Source organism: Balaenoptera acutorostrata, chromosome 5 (assembly GCF_949987535.1).
Source record: "Balaenoptera acutorostrata chromosome 5, mBalAcu1.1, whole genome shotgun sequence".
In the NCBI taxonomy this organism is placed as follows: domain Eukaryota; kingdom Metazoa; phylum Chordata; class Mammalia; order Artiodactyla; family Balaenopteridae; genus Balaenoptera; species Balaenoptera acutorostrata.
In genome coordinates, this window is record NC_080068.1 from 34,955,385 (window position 1) to 34,972,566 (window position 17,182).

Here is a 17,182-nt window from a genome sequence, read left to right on the forward strand (position 1 = left end):
GGCTCCGCTGCTCTCGGTGTTGGAGCTGTAGGCCTGGTGGAGCTGCCGCCGATCTGAGTGTCCTCGGCGGTTGGTCAGTGTGAGGCTGTGACAGCTGCTGTTGCTCCCCGCCCCCGAGGAGCCAAGGTGCGTGGGAGAAGAGGAAGAAGGAAAAGGCCCGGGTCGCGTTTCCTCTCACTTCTTGCCAGGGCTGAGGCGACTCCGGAGAGCAGAGGCAGGGATAATCCTCGACGTGCGAGCTGCCGGCTTCCCTGCAGACAGGTGAGGGCGGAGCTGGCCGGCTGGGAAAGAGGCGGGGGAATGCTTCTCGGAGATGGTTGGCGGGGCTGGACACGTTGCCTCTGGGGCTCGCAGTTCCGGACTTCCACAGGGCACTTATGTCCTTAGTCTGTGTGTGCCATCTCTCTCTGCCCAGGCATTCGGCCTTGGGTTTCTGCCCCTTCGTTCCTCCCGTCCCCCTGAGTGTGCCCCCGAAACAGCCGGGTGAAGAGGTAGGACTGGCCCTCCCAGGGCGGCACCCTCCCGGTTTTGCATGTATTGAGTGGGGAAAGGGGTTGCAGGATCCAGGTCTTTCTCGACTAAGTCTCGGAGCGGGCCACCTTCAGGTTTGGTGTCCAGCCTTTATTGCTCTTCTTCTTTCCCTGCATCCCCTATTTCTCCTCTCCCGCAGTGAGAGGAAGGGAGATAGCGATAGTCCCGGCGAGAGGTTCCTCGGGCAGTGGTGCAGGGAGGAGCCTTGCCTGTGAAATGTCCCAAGCCTGACTGCTTGCGAGGACGTCCAAGGAATGCTGGAGTTTGGGAAGGAAGTTGTGTCGTCGTCTCGTCCGTTCCTCTTTGCCAAGTTACTACTGTTTACGTGTCTAGGAAAAAGGAAAGAGGTTTTTGTTTTGTTTTAAGAACAGTTTCTAGACGCTTTTCCCTTTTACTTTATTTTATTATTACTTCCTTTGTTTTATTCTCATCTCCCTCTTGAGCCCTTTGATCTCAAAAGGTTCGTAGTTTACACTTCCTGCAGATCCTTTAGCCACCCCGTTTGAGGATTTCTGGCCCCCTCCCTTCCTTTTCTCCTAGATTAAAGCATATAATTTCTCTAAGTCGGTTCTTAAGGAAAAAAATGGAAGATTTGCAGGACTTTGGTTAAACTTGTGCTTTCACCTGCAAGTGTGACAGGTGTGTGTTCACATTTGCCATTTAATTAACTTCACTGGCATGGGAATGTGCACCAAAATTGGTTACCTTAAATCGTTCCTTGTTAAGGCTGCAGGAATTGGCCATTTTATTGCTGCTGTCTCAGAGTGAATGCAACAGACTACATGTCAGTACTGTTTTAATTCCACTTTTCTTTTGTTATTCCTGTGTTTTTTTGTTTTCCTCGCTCAACATGACCAACACCCTCTCCCAGCCACCACGTCTAACACTCATTAGCTGAGAAAACAAAATATTTCTAATCTTGTTTTACTTTCTGGATTAAAATCTCAGTCTCAGTTACTTTCATTCCTTTTCAGATTGATAAATTAGTTTGCCTTAATCCTGGGTCATGCCTTTGGGGACTGTGGTCTAGTGGTCAGTGACTTTCAGGGGACTTCCTTATCCCCACCCCTGAAATTAAGTGCACAGTTTTGTTTTCAGTGCATTTTCTCCTTTCTGGGGAGAATGTCCATTCTTTTAATCAAATTCTCAAAGGAGATATATAACCTCCAGGTAGATTAAAAGCCACTCCTTAGACAGTGTCTTGAAGTTAATGAAAACTTTTTTTGTGGAGCTACTACTTTTTCAAACTGTACATAGCTAGTTTGGGCACCAAGGAGAGTAGAATGCAGAGATTCCAGCTTTATAGTGATGAAATCTCTAGCTACTTCAAAACTTCAGTGTTTCTAAATTTCTTCCTAGACCTAGAGAAGGAAGTAAGACTGCCTGTTTGTTTAGTTCCTGATTTGTGGTTTTGAGGTTTCTTTTTAGGGATAAGTATTTGTGGCCAATGTTGTGGAGATCCAGTGGATTTACAAATTGATACATTTATTATTGTTTAATACATATTTAATATCACCAACCTACTGGGTACAGTTCAGAGTAAAAGTTTAAATTTCTAGTGTACTTTGTTTTCATTTTCTTGTTTTTCACTTGAGGCATCTACTTTGGGCTTCGGCTTTGTTCAGAAGGGCAAATGATGTTTCAGTGGTGTGGTCTGTAAGCCTTTGGCATGTTGCTGCTCATCTCGACATCTCCTTTCCCTCCATATTACCTCCATGTTAGGAATTTAATGATCGTTCTCTTTTGTGACTAAGTTAGTATCCTTCCGAACTTAATGTAAGTTGAGAGTGCATATTTGAACTTACTGATTTGATGGTAAAGCGTTTATTGATCAAGGGTTGACGTTCTAAAATGTTGGACGCCTGTTTCATAGAATGTTAGAACTTGAAGAGACCTGCACAGCTCATCATAGTCCATATGGAGTAACCAGTGTATCCTGCTCACAAAATCATTTTCCCGCTGTCTAGCATCCTCACGCTGGGGGGCAGAAAACACAAGTTTATAAAGAGTCAATTACGCTAAATTAGTTTCCTTCTAAGGTAATGACAGAGTCAGAAGATTGATTATATCTGACACCATAACAGCAATTAACATTTGTTTGCTTACTGTGTGCCAGGCATTATGCTAAGTGCTTTATATGAGTATCTCACCTAATCCTCACAGCAACCTTATAAAGTGGCTAAATTTTTCATTTTTGTAGATGAAGAAATTGAAACTAAATGATTAACTGAAGCTAAAGTAATCTGCTCAGAATTACGCTGGTCAAGCCAGGATTGAACCTAGGTTATCTGAATCCAGACTGAGCTCTTAACTACTACTCTAGGCTGCTTCTACCATATTTTCTTTACATCTTTTATTGGCATGTGTTGGGTTATCTCACCTGATTTTCTATCAGACATTAAGTAAAGAAGGTGTTTTCCTTTATTAATCTTCAGTAGCTGAACACCTGGTTGAATATCATACCAAAAAGTATGACAAAAAGAAATGAATTTGGAGGAGGCCTATGGAGTGTTATTTGATAGTTTTCCCACAGGGCAGATATAAATCTGTGTATGTGTTTGTCGGGTGTGTGTGTGTGTTTGTATGTATGTATGATGACATATGAGGAGTGGAAAATGTGAAAATAAAGGTTTTAAGTAATAGACTTGGCATTGTAAGAGTCTGGAGGTATAAAAACATTCCAGAATGATAACTTTGGGTTGGGGTAAGGAATAAATTCAGGATGGAGGAAGGAGTAAATTTAATAGGGAATTCAAGATAATATGGCTGTGGATGAAAAACTAACAACATATGTGCAGATTGGAAAGAGTAGTCCCACAGAATATGTATGATGATGACGTAGGGACCAAAACAGTCTAAAAGTCAGATATACACCAGCATTAGTTCTAGGAAGTATGAAAAAGATTATAAAACAAAGGAACCTGAAAATAATCTTGTTCTCTTTAGTTTCTAGTTTAGCTTTAGGCAGTCATGGAAGCCAGTGATTAGCTCTTACGGATTCTCAGCTGTTTTCTACAAGACAAAAGTCTACATTTTCTTTTTCTCTTTGTTTCTTTTCTCTTTCATCTTCCCTCCATCCCTTATTTCCCTCTCTTCCATTACTTCTAAACTTTTGTCTTAAGATGGTTCTAGGCAGATGTTGCTGGAAATTGCTCACATCTTTTGTGAAAATATGGTAACATCTTTGCCGTATTGTCACCTGAGAGTTTTTATTTTGTTTCATTTTTTGTATATGTATGATGGCATTGGACTAGCAGCTCCTGGATGTTCAGGCTTGATCCTTTTTGATCCTTTGGGGAACTGTGACATCACTGTCTTTGAAGCAGGATCATAAGAATAACAGAGTTGGTGGTGAGACCTAAATCATCCAGAGGAGGGAGTCATTTGGCCAACTCCAGTGTCTGCCGACATGACATAGTATGTTAGAGCAAAGTTTCCAAACTTCTGCCTCATGGATGGTACACATAAAAATGATTATTTGTACGGCAGACTCCCCAGCTCGCTGTAGGCGGAGGGGGCTAGGGAGAGGGGGTGTCAATATTTCAGCACATCTGTAATCCATTCTTTTTTTTTTTATTTTTTTATTTTTGGCTGCGCTGGGTCTTTCATTGCTGCGCACGGACTTTCTCTAGTTTCAGTGAATGGGGACTACACTTCATTGTGGTGCGCGGGCTTCTCATTGCAGTGGCTTCTCTTGTTGCAGAGCACGGGATCTAGGCGCGCAGGCTTCAGTAGTTGTGGCACATGGGCTCACTAGTTGTGACTCATGGTCTCTAGAGCTCAGGCTCAGTAGTTGTGGCACACAGGCTTAGTTGCTCCGCGGCAACTAAGGGATCTTAGTTTCCGCGGAGCAACAACTAAGATTGGGATCTTCCCGGACCAGGGCTCGAACCTGTGTCCCCTGCCTTCCCACCAGGGAAGTCCCTGTAATCCATTCTTGGCATATTGATTGGAAAGCTTTGTCCAAGAGAGGAGGAATATGATACTCTTTAATACCTTCTGTTTATTTAGCATATAATAATTTACAAAACATTTTCACATATATTCTCATTTTATTTTTACTCCAGCCATCTCAAGTAGGTAAGAGCAGATAACATTACCATGTTAGAAATGAAGAAATTAGATCTTAGATGAAGTACTTTGCATAAGGTCACACATCTAATAAGGGATGGATCAGGAATTCATATCCCAGATGGAAAGAGTCCCTGGGGGTTAAGCCAGTGTAACGTAACCTCTAGGATGGCTGGGATTCTGTTTTGTTTCAGAGCTCTCCCCTTCAGTATCTAGGGCAGCGCCAGGCACATAGAAGTCCGTAATAGTTGTCATTTATCGAGTGCTACTCTGGCTAAGCATTATGCTTTATAGATGCTATCTGTGTATTAGGTACTCTTATTTTCTATAAACAAATGAAGAAACAGGTATAGAAACCAGCAGAAGTAATTAGTCCAAGATCATCCAAATAGTAAAAGGAGAACCACAGACTCATAAAGTTGCTTGACTCCAAAGCTTGTACTCTTTTTCACTATAGTGACTAATGATTCCATGATATTGTGGGGTAGAGATTGGGTTCCAGTTAAAGTGTATGACATTGGTGGCAGAGGGTGGTTGTAATGGTGGTGAAAGGGAGATAAGCAAGAGGACTATTACGTGTTTATTTTTGGCAGCCTTGAGGTAGAGTTCTAGAGATGATAGCTTTCTAATAGGATTCTCAAGGTGTTTGGGATGGGGTAGAAGAGAAATATGATAAAACTCATAGAGAGTAACTTGGGCCATTGGTGCGCCTTCTAACAAAAGGGTTAAAAGTGTAGATCCTCTTCATAGATGGCTAAATGTTAATTATAGATTATTTCTTAAAGTAGGTTTACAGATTATTTTCATTTTCCTCTTTCTGTATTTCCTAATTTTTCTGTACAGCGTTTAATTAATTTTAAAATTAAAAATATTTTAAATTTTACAAGTAAGATATATTCTTGAAATAAAAATTCAAATAATATAATAAGCAGATGGAATGAAAGCTTCTACTTCTTTAATTCCTCTATCCCCCACACTGGCTCTCAGTTAATTCACAAGGTGGTTGTTTGGGATTAGATGAAATATACAAGGAAGCTCTAAACTGCTCCTGTCCGATAGAGTAGCCACTATCCACATGTGACTATTTAAATTAGTTAAGATAAAATAGGATAAAAATTCAGTTCCTCAGTCAAACCAGTCACGTATCAAGTGCTCAGTAGCCACATGTGGCTAGTGGCTACTTTACTGACTAGTGCAGGTATTGAATATTTCCAAGGACATTGGCCAGCCCTGCTAAAACTTTAAAATACTGTATGATTAGTGACATAATAAACATACTATTGAAACAAGATTTTTAAAACTCTGGGTTCCGCATGGTGCCTAGCAGTTTTTGTTGTAGTTGATGAAATATTACTGCCACGTTCTGTCTCAGCTTTTTGTTTTAACTAAATACAGATGGTCGAAGTCTTAACGTTTTTCTTAGATATTTGGCAATTGTAGTTAGCTGCTTTACTAGAATAAAGATGTCAGCTTTTCTAAGGACATGAGTGTTTTCTATCTCATCTGAGCTCTAGATCTATATATTTTGCTTTCTAGTTGGCACCTCTCTTGCATATATTAGAGATATCGCAAATACAAGGTATAAAACTAAACTGAATTTTCCCTCACTCCCAAAACCCCCCCAAAATGTTGGTCCTCTTTCTTTGCTTTTTATTTCAGTGAATGACTCCATTATTTTTCCAGTTGGAAAATCCAGGACAGTAGGAGTGATCCTTAATAACTCCCTCTCCCTTATACGTCTAGTCTGTCAACAAGTTTTATTAATCTTACTTTCTAAGTATCTCTTAAATCTGTCTACTACTTCCCATTTCCACTACCACCACTTTAGTTTGTTACCATCATCTTGCCTGAAATTTCTACAGTAGCCTTCATTCTTGCCTACCGACTTCTGTTTCAACCCCTCTCTAATCCAGTATCCATCCTGAAGGCACAGTGATTTATTTTGAAACACACGTCTGATTGTCACTCTTCCCTCCTCTTCCCCAGTCTTTTTATGGCTTCTCATTGCTTTTAGGATAAAAACAAAACTCCTTAACAATGGTCCAGCCTTATCTTTTATCATGTTCTGCTTAACTCTCCATTTCACCCATGCTGGCCTTCATTAGTCCCTTTGTACTTGTCTTGCTCCTTGCATTACATGGCTTTTGCACATGCTTTTCTCCCTGTCTTTACCACTCTTTCTTTTCTTTCATTTCACTTGTTGGCTCTTAGCTATCCTTCACACCTCAACTGAAGTTTTGCTTCTTGAGGAAATATCCTGACCTCCCAGATGAGGTAGTAACGTCATATGTTTTCCACAGTTGCCGTTTACATTTATATGTGTGACTGTATGATTGTCTTTCTCTTCCGCTACTGCCATATCCATGCAGATAGGGACCCATCTTATTTTCTTTTTTGGCTCATTATTGACTCCCAAAGACCTAGACCAGTGCCTGACACCTAAATATTGATTGAATTTCCAAGTTGATAGTATTAAAGATTTCAGTTCATGGAGTTTTGCCATATAGGATTTTAAATATAAATATTTAGAAATATATTAGTTAAACTGCCAGTTATGCTGTTTTTTCCAAGTGCATGAAAATACATTTTTTTTTAAAATTGGGGTATAGTTGCTTCATAATGTTGTGTCAGTTCCTGCTGTACAACAAAGTGAATCAGCTATATGTATACATATATCCCCTCCCTCTTGGACCCCCCTCCCCCCTCCATCCCGCCCATCTAAGTCACCACAGAGCACTGAGCTGAGCTCCCTGCGCTATATAGCAGGTTCCCACTAGCTATCCGTTTTACACATGGTAGTGTATATATATCAATCCCAATCACCCAGTTCATCCCACACCCCCCTTCCCCACCTCCATGTCCACACATCCCTTCTCTACGTCTACATCTCTATTCCTGCCATGCAGATAGGTTCATCTGTACCATTTTTCTAGATTCCACATACATGTGTTAATATACGATATTTGTTTTTCACTTTCTGACTTACTTCACTCTGTATGATAGACTCTAGGTCCATCCATGTCTCTACAAATGACCCAATTCATTCCTTTTTATGGCTGAGTAATGTTCCACTGTATATATGTACCACATCTTCTTCATCCATTCATCAGTTGATGGGCATTTAGGTTGCTTCCATGTCCTGGCTATTGTAAATAGTTCTGTAATGAACATTGGGGAGCATACATGTAAAAGAATGAAGTATTTTAATAATATAAATTTATATTATTAATATTAATTATTAAAAACAATAATTATAAAATAATAATATAGCACAGTATTCTTAGATTATTATATGGTAAACTCTTATTTTAGAATCATTTTAGATTTACAGAATTACTGTAGAGATAGTATACAGATTCCTATATACACCATGTCCAGTTTCCCACATTATTAACATATTACATTAGTATGGTACATTTGTCACAGTTCGTGAACCAGTATTTATGCATTATTAGATAACATATGTTCAGATTGCCTCAGTTTTCTCCTAATGACCTTTTTCTATACCAGAATTCTATGCAGGAATAAATCCTGGTTATCATGTGTCCTCTTAGTTTTAACAGTTTCTTGGACTCCTCATTTTTGATGACAAGTTGATAGTTTAGAGGATTGCTGGTCAGGTGTTTCGTAGACTGTCCCTCAGTTGGGATTTGGCTGATTCTTTTCTCATGATTAGACTGGGTAATGTGTTTTGGGGAGAAAGACAACAGAGGTAAAGTGCCATTCTTATCGTATATCAAGAGTAAATACTATCAATATGCCTTACCACTGTTGATGTTAACCTTGATCACCTGGCTTAAGAGAGTGTTTGTCAAGTTTGTATCTGTAAAGTTACTTTTCCTCTCCTCCCTTTGCATATTGTACTTTTTAGAAGAAAGTCATTATGTGAAGTGCACACTTAATGTGTGGGGAATTATGTTCTACCTCCGTAACAGTGGAGTGTGTACATAAATTTTTTGGAATTCTTCTGCAAGGGAGATTTGCCTCTTCTCTCCCATTTATTAATTTATTCAATCATTTATTTATATCAGCATTGACTCATGGTTATTTATTTTATACTTTGCATTATAATCCAGTATTACTTTATTTTATTGCTCAAATTGTTCCAGCTTTGGCCACTGGAAGCTCTTTCAGTTGGTTCCTATATTCTTTGGAGCTTTTGTTGTTGTTCTGTTATGGTGTTTTTTTTTAAAGCACGTTCTTGCTTTCCAGCACTACAAAATACTCCAGGCTCATCTTGTATATAATCCTGCCCCAGTCCTAGAATCAGCCATTTCTCCAAGGAGCACTGGTTCCCTTTATTGGAGAATGGTATTAGAAACCAAGATCTGGGCACCATGTGTGCTCATTGTTGCTGGAGTTGCTTCTCGGAAATATACACTAACTCATGTATATACACATATCTATAAATATTTCTGTGTAACTATCTATATTATTAAGCTGTCTTCTTAGGTTATTTCCTCTGAGCTTTTTCCCATTGAAAAAATTACCTGTGAATATTGAGGGGTTTATTTTATATGGTTTTGGGGATTAATACAGAATTTTAAAGTAACTCTCCAATTCTCTTGGTTGGCTTCATTGCTAATGTTCTGGACCTTAGCTAGCCGTTTGTGAAGAATGAGGCCACAGTACACTGAATAATTTAGAGTTTATTTACAGCTAGTTTTCTTTTCAGGGAGTAATTTAGTTTTGAGAGTCTTATCATTTTACTTCTCATTAGTTTCTCTGTTACACAATCTGAATGGGGAAAATAAATTAAGACTTCTCCAAACTGTTAATTTTGTCACTTGGTTAGAAGGTGGTATAATGGTGAGGATGAGAATAGTTGAATATCTGTTGATTTTTAAATTGTTTCTCATTACTGCATATAATTGAGAATTAACTATATTTTGTCAAAGCTTTCTAATTTTGAATTATCTAGACTGATGTGTTTATCCTAATGAGCAACGTGAACTTAATTTATCACTGTCTAAAAGGACTTAGGAGTATCTAACAAAATAGCTTTTATGGATACCAGATAGTTGTTGACATAAAGACAGCAGTATAATGTAGATGATTCTTTATCTTACTCTTGATTATTCTACTTATCAAAGAAAATGTAATATACCTTGAACATATTGTGTGGTAAACCATTTTCAGTTTAGTATCATTTGCATTGACAATAGGGAAAAGGATCTTTCCCCCATGTTAAGGAAACTACCATCATAAAAAAACCCCACTATTTTAAATTGTTTTGACCAAAACAGAAAACTAATGTATTTTAGATACTGTTTTTCACTCTTAACGTATATAGTTATTTAATGTAGTCACTATGTATTTTAACTCTAAATTTTTTACTGTAAACAAGTCAGTTCAACTTGAAAATTAATATTGAATTATGAAATTAAAACAAATCTTACCATTCTCTTCCTGTTTATCTATGAGCAAGAAAAGATAGACATATTTGAGTGAAAGAAATAGAGCCATTTTCTTTAATCTCTAACCAGTCTCTGAAATCAATGAAATACCCAGTCTAGAGAAGCTAAGCAAGTTCAGACCAAAGCAAGCCCAAGTTTTGCTACTTTTTGCCCTCAGTTTTCTGTATTTACCTCCCTAGCATTGTCCTTGAGTTCCAGTCAGAACTCCTTACTCCCATACATCAAAATTATTTATAGTACTTCTCCAACTTTTTTACTGAAGTACCCCTAGAAAGAATAACTCTTCAGATATTCCTTTGGAGATTCGTATTTCATCATAAAAATTCAAGAAATTTCTTAGAAGGCTTATGTGTATTTTATTCAAGTGAATTTTGTTTTAGATTCCATAACAGCATACTTATTTTCATTTAAAAAAAGTGTAACTTCTCATTCCACTATGATGTGCTGTGTTTATCCTGTTTATGTCTGCCCTGTTTATATCTGCTCTCCTGTGCCTTGAGCATACCATTTCAGATCCCCTGTGGTATGTGAGTACATTAATTTGAAATGTGCTCATGTTATAATTTCTATTCAACATTCATCTTTTAGTATTATAATTCTGAATCTTTAACTCATGGAGATTGTAAATGCAGTTTTTTCTTTTCTGGTATCCATGGAGTATTTTGTTTCTTCTTATCTTCTAGGATCCTGGCAAGTCTCTTACCTCTTGCCCTCTCTTTCCTGGGTCCTTGGAAAGACCTTAAATGCACTTAACAGTTGTAGGATATAAAATTCTCCCTCATTAAATTCTGGTTAAAGTTCTTATATAGTTTCCCTCTATAAACTGAATAGATCTAGTCTATTCAGTTTATAGAAAACAAAATGTGATTTTGATAATAAATCAACAACTCCAAAAAGTTGGATGAATTATAAACTTCAGGTAATATTAGTTATGCTTTTTTTTTTTACAAATGTTAATTAGTAATTCACTTTATAGGTCATTGGTTCTTACACTCATTAGTTAATGAATACCCCTGGCTGATTTATGGAAGTAGAGCCCCAGAGATGACTTGAGGTGTATTTGGCCTCCAGTATAAACCAGTCTATGAAGCCTCAACATTGATGGCAGTTTTGTAATAATGATTTATCATTTTATTTTGAAGACAGATTTAAAGATAACTTTAAATTCGTGTAAAGATCAGAACACATATATCTTAAACAGCACATTCTGCAAGTCATTAACTTTTTTTTTTTGGTTTCCCATAATTATAAGTTTTTTTTTCTTCCAGTTTTATTGAGATATGATTGACATATAGCACATATAAGTTTAAGGTGTACAGCATAATGATTTGATTTACATACGTCATGAAGTGATTATCACAGTAAGTTCAGTAAGTCATTAACTTTAAATCTTGTTGTCATTCCCTATGTGTGTCCATTATTAAAGTTATGAACAAACGAACTTTTAAAAAATGTGAAGGTAAGAGCATTTAAATAATATGAATAAAACACAGACTTAGTACCTGACTCCGTAATTCTCAGAAATTTGATTCCCTGTTTCCCTATCTGCTTGGAGTTATTTGGTCTTTTTTTTTTTTTATACTTATCAGTTTATTATATAGTAAAGGATATGATAAAGGATACAGATAGATAGCCAGATGGAAAGGACATTGGGCAAGATCTGGAAGCGTTCTGAGTACAGGAGCTTCTGTCTCTGTGAGTTGGGGTGTTCCATGATCCCAGGACATGGATGTGTTCACCACAGAATTTCTCCAAACCCCATAGTTCGGGGATTTTTGTGGAGGCTTCCTCACTGACGCATTATCAATTATTAACTCCTCTAGCCCCTTTCACCTCTGAAAGTTCCAAACTTCTAATCATGGCTTGGTCTTCCTGGTGACCAGCCCCATTCTAAAGCTATCATTTGGTCTTTTCTTGAGCTGGATGATAATGATATATTTTGCTAATTGGTGCTACTGATGAATACAGGGGAGCAGATGATAACTCCTATTTCACAAGAAAGTAGAAGACAGCAAAAATGAACTGCCTTAACTTTCTTCTGTTTTCCATTCCATTCCTCACTATTTCCATGGGTTCCTTCCTTCTTTCACTCTTCCTTCTATCTAAGGAAGAGATTTCTTCCGTCTATCTAAGGGTAATTCCTCTACCTTTGCTCAGCATTCCTTACGGTTCTTTAAAACTTTTATTTTGATCTAATTTTAGACTTGCAGAAATGGTACAGAGAGCTGCTTTATATTCCTTACCCTACTTCCCATAATGCTAACATCTTACATAACCATGATATAATTATCAAGAATAAGAAATTAGGGGCTTCCCTGGTGGCGCAGTGGTTAAGAATCCGCCTGCCAACGCAGGGGACACGGGTTCGATCCCTGGTCTGGGAAGGTCCCACATACAGAGCAGCAAAGCCCGTGCACCACAGCTACTGAGCCTGCGCACCACAACTACCAAAGCCCGCGCACCTGAAGCCCATGCTACACAACAAGAGAGGCCACCGCAATGAAGAGTAGCCCCTGCTCACTGCAACTAGAGAAAGCCTGTGTGCACCAGCAAAGACCCAACGCAGCCAAAAGTAAAAAAAATAAATAAATTTATATTAAAAAAAAAGAATAGGAAATTAACATTGGTATAATATTATTAACTGAACTACAGACCCTATTGGAATTTCACCAAATTTTCAACTAACTATCCTTTTTCTGCTGCAGGATTCTGTCTAGGAACCCATATTGAGTTTGGTTATTTCTCCATAGTCTCTTTCAATCTGTATGTTTCTCACACTTCCCTGGTCTTCATGACCATGACACTTTGAAGAGAACTGGTCAATTATTTTGTAGAATGTTCCTCAGTTTGGGTTTGTCCAATGTTTTCTCATGATTGGACTGAGTTAATGCATTTGGGGGAAGAATACCACAAAAAATAATGTTGTCCTTTTCAGTGCAATGTATCAGGGATTATGCTCTTGATATGTCTTACTACTGGTGATTACTTAATCACTTGGTTAAGTTAGATCTGCTGAGTTTCTTCACTGTGAACTGTGAGTTTTTCCATTTAACTGTCTTTCTTTTTTCAGTTAAGTACCTTGTGGGAGATATTGGAGATTATGTAAATGCTGTTTCTCGTCAAACTTTTGCTCTCTAATTTTAGCATCCATCAGTGAATCTTTCTGCAACACTTATTACTGTGATGTTTGCCTGGTGGAGAGTTCTGGTTTTCTCTTTCTTTTCTGTGTTTATTAATTGAGATTCTGTTGTGATGAATTGTCACTTTACCCCCATTTACCTATTTATTTGATTATTTATTTCTATCAGTATGGATTCATTAATATTTGTTTTATTCTAGGAGTTTCAATTCAGTACTATCATTATTTATTTTGTTGCTCAAGATGTCTCAGGATTGGCCATTAGGGGCCTTCAGGTTGGGTCCTTTTTTCTTTCGACAAGCCCCTGTCCTTTTTTGAATTTTTTCTTATTTTCTGACACCAGAAAAATGCCCCAGGCTCCTCTTGTATTTTCCTTGCCCCAGTATTAGAATCAACCACTTTTCCTTAAGAGTTGTGGTTCCTTTTATTGGAGAATGGTGTTTCGAGACCAAGATTTGAGCACCAAGTGTACTCATTGTTACTGGGTATCACTGCTTCTAGGCCCTCTCAGTGGACAAAGCTAGGAAACCTATACATACATGCATATGTGTGTGTGTATAACAAATATATATACACGAATACAGACACACATGTATTAAAAACCCAGTGTTTATACTGATAACTCTGATTCCAGTCCAGTACCACAGGGTTTATTTAGCATTTCTCCTTTCTTTATTACTTTTTTCTCTAGCAGTGAGAAACCAAGTTCTCAGTATCTACATACTATTTACATATTTGTTCTGTTCTGTTACACACATAAAGTAATTTAAGAATTATTAACCTATACCCCTGTGAGAAATACTTTTACTAACTATATTAACAGAATTTGTGTATAATTCTTTTTGTCTTTAGCCTCATGGTGTCCTGTCAAGACACTCTTTTCTCCTGCTCTTCCTTTCCCTCCCCTTCCTTTCCCCTCTACTCCCCCTCCCCTTCTTCTCTCTCTCCTCCCCCATCTCCCTTTGCCCCACCTTCTCCTTTCCCCCTTCCCTTTCCTGGGTTATTCATTTCTCATACAGTTGGTTTCATGTGTTAGTGATTTTTACTGTTTGAATTCCTCTCAAATCCTGGTTGGTTTTATTTTTTTTTTTATGAAGGGTATGTGAAAATTTCTATGGTTCTAAGAGTCAGAATTATTTAAAACTATATATTCAGAGAAGTGTCACTCCTTCCTTATTCCTGCTACTTTGTTCCCATTTCCTACTTTTTTTCCCACTCTTTTCCCACCTCTCCCTGTAGGTAACCTATCTCTAGTTTCTGGTTTATTCTTCTTGTATTTCTTTTGTTCCAATGAGCAGAAACATGTATTTTCATGTATCCTCTTTGTTCTTACATGGAGACAGCATACCTATAGGTATTTTTGGACTTTGCATTTTTCGCTTATCACTATGTCCTGGAAATTACAGTATATCATAGAGATCTTCATTTTTTTCAACAGTTGCACAGTACTTCATTGTCTGGATGTGTCATAGTTTATTCAGTCACTTTGCTATGTAAAGACATTTAGGCTCTTCCCAATATTTTACAATTATGAAGAATGCTGCAATGTGTAAGTATTTTTGTATTATTGGAGATGTATTCCTGGGATGGATTCCTAGACATGGGATTGCTGGGTTCAAAGGTAAGTACATGTGTGATTTTGTTAGGCATTACCAAAGTTCCTTCCAGAATGGATGTACAAATTTGTGTTCCTATCAGCAATGTATATGAGTGCCTGTTTCCTTACATCCCCAGTAACAGAATGTTTTGTTACATTTAAAAAATTTTTGCTAGTCTAATAGATGAGAAATGGTATCTCAGTGTTGTTTTAACTTGCATTTCTCTAATTATGAGTGAATTTGATCATTTTTTATATTTTGGAGGCCATTTTAATCTTTTTTTTGTGAATCGTCTGTTCATGTCTTTTTCCTGCTTTCTATCTGGTTTTGGTTTTCTCCCCTTTGTTTTTAAGACTTCTTTATATATTAAGGATATTAACCTATTGTGGCATATGTTGTAAATTTTTTTTTTTTTTTTTTTGGCTGCATTGGGTCTTCATTGCTGCATGCCAGCTTTTTCTAGTTGCAGTGAGCGGGGGCTACTCTTCATTGCGGTGCGTGGGCTTCTCGTTGCGGTGGCTTCTCTTGTTGCAGAGCATGGGCTTCAGTAGTTGTGGCTCAGAGGCTCTAGAGCGCAGGCTCAGTAGTTGTGGCACATGGATTAGTTGCTCTGTGCATGTGGGATCTTCCCGGACCAGGGCTTGAACCCGCATCCCCTGCATTGGCAGGTGGATTCTTAACCACTGTGCCCCCAGGGAAGCCCCTGTTGTAAATATTTTATCCTAGTTTTTCAGTTGTCTTTTTTCTTTGTTTATAGTGCTTATGTTATACAATTTTTAAAACATCTTTATTTAGTCAAATTAATCAATTTTTAAAATTATCTCTAGATTCTTAGAATTAGAAAGTTTAAAGAACAATTCATTTATGTTTTCTTTTAACAGTTCATCTATGGTTTCATTTTTTACATCTAGATTCCTAATCCATTTGGAGTTTATTCTTGTGTGTGGTGGTCTAATTTTGTATTTTTCCAAATGGGTACCTAGTTTTCCTGGCATCATTTATTGAGAAGCCCATCTTTAATTAAGTAATTTGAGATGTCACCTTTGTTATATATTAAATTTTTGTATATATTTGGTCTAACTTTAGACTTTTTATTCTGGTCTCTTTGTTTATTCGTGTGCTAGTACCATAGTGCTTTAAGTATAGATACTTTATGGTATGTTTTAACATCTGACAAAGTTAGTCCCCTTGTGAGTTTCCTTTTTCAGTGTTTTCCTAACTACTCTTGCATGTTTGATTTTTCCATATCAACTTTAATATAACTTATCTAACTGTATAATTTAGCTTGTTATATTTTTCTCTATTGCACTGAATTTGTAAACTAACTAAGGGAGAAATGACTTCTTTGTAATGTCATCATAGCCGAGAACAGGATGTCTTTTCATTTGCTCAGTCTTTAGTGTCTCTCAGTTGTGTTTAAACATTTTTCTCATATAGGTTTTATACATTGTTTAATTTATTCCTAAGTATTTAATCTTCTTTGTTGTAATTGTAAACAGGATTTTTCTCTGCCTTTATGTCCACTGATTATTGTTTTTCAATAACAGTTCAAAAATTGTTGTTTTTTTAAATTGAAATATAGTTGATTTACAATGTTCTGTTAGTTTCAGGTGTACAGCAAAGTGATTCATATACATATATATATATAATACATATATATTGTTTTTCAGATTCTTTTCCCTTATAGGTTGTTAGAAAATATTGAGTATAGTTACCTGTGCTATACAGTGGGTCCTTGTTGGTTATCTATTTTGTGTATAGTAGAGTGTATATGTTAATCCCAAACTCCTTTTGTATGTTAATTTTTTATCCTACTTTTTCACTGAATTCTTTTAATTTTTAGTTAGTTTTACCATTGAGTCTTTGGAGTTTTTCAGGTGTACTATCATATCATCTGCAAAAAGAAATAGTTTTACTTCTTCACCTATTATTCTTCTAATTGGTTTATCTACTTGGATTGGCTAATACCTCTAGTTCAGTGTTGAATAGTAGCAGAAATGGTGGGTTCCTTTGCATTGTTCCTGTTCATAGTGGAAATGCCTCTGTTATTTCTTTATTATATAAAATAATGGTTGTAGGATTAAAGCGTGTATCATGTTGAAGACATCTCCCTTAATTCCTTTTTCCTTGAGTATTGAATTATGAGTGGGTATTGAATTCTGTCAATAGATTTCTCAACATCTACATAGAAAACCATGTTTTTTTCCCCTTAGATTTATGAGTATATTATATATTAATAGCTTTCTTAATTGAACAGCCTTGTATTCCTGGAATAAATCCCACTTGTTCATGTTGTATTATTTTCTTAATGTGGTATTGGATTTGATTTGTGAACAATAAAGTTGTTCCCTCCATTGTATTTCATGAGTAAAACTTTGCTTCTGTACGTTATAGTACCTAATATGGTGTTTTGTACTTATTTATCT

General features: G+C 37.1%; 1 protein-coding gene across 4 annotated transcripts in view; it reads left to right on the plus strand.

Moving 5' to 3' along the window:
- Positions 1–9: 9 nt before the first annotated feature.
- ARFIP1 (ADP ribosylation factor interacting protein 1) overlaps positions 10–17,182 on the plus strand; it is a 132,129-nt gene continuing 114,956 nt past the window's right edge. For 2 of the 4 annotated variants that reach the window (XM_007189421.2, XM_007189423.2), the window contains exon 1: positions 10–261. The gene's annotated coding sequence lies outside the window, so the exon portion shown is untranslated. Of the gene's footprint in view, positions 262–409; positions 492–17,182 lie in introns of those variants that run through there. The other 2 variants (XM_007189424.2, XM_007189422.2) reach the window with 2 other exon arrangements.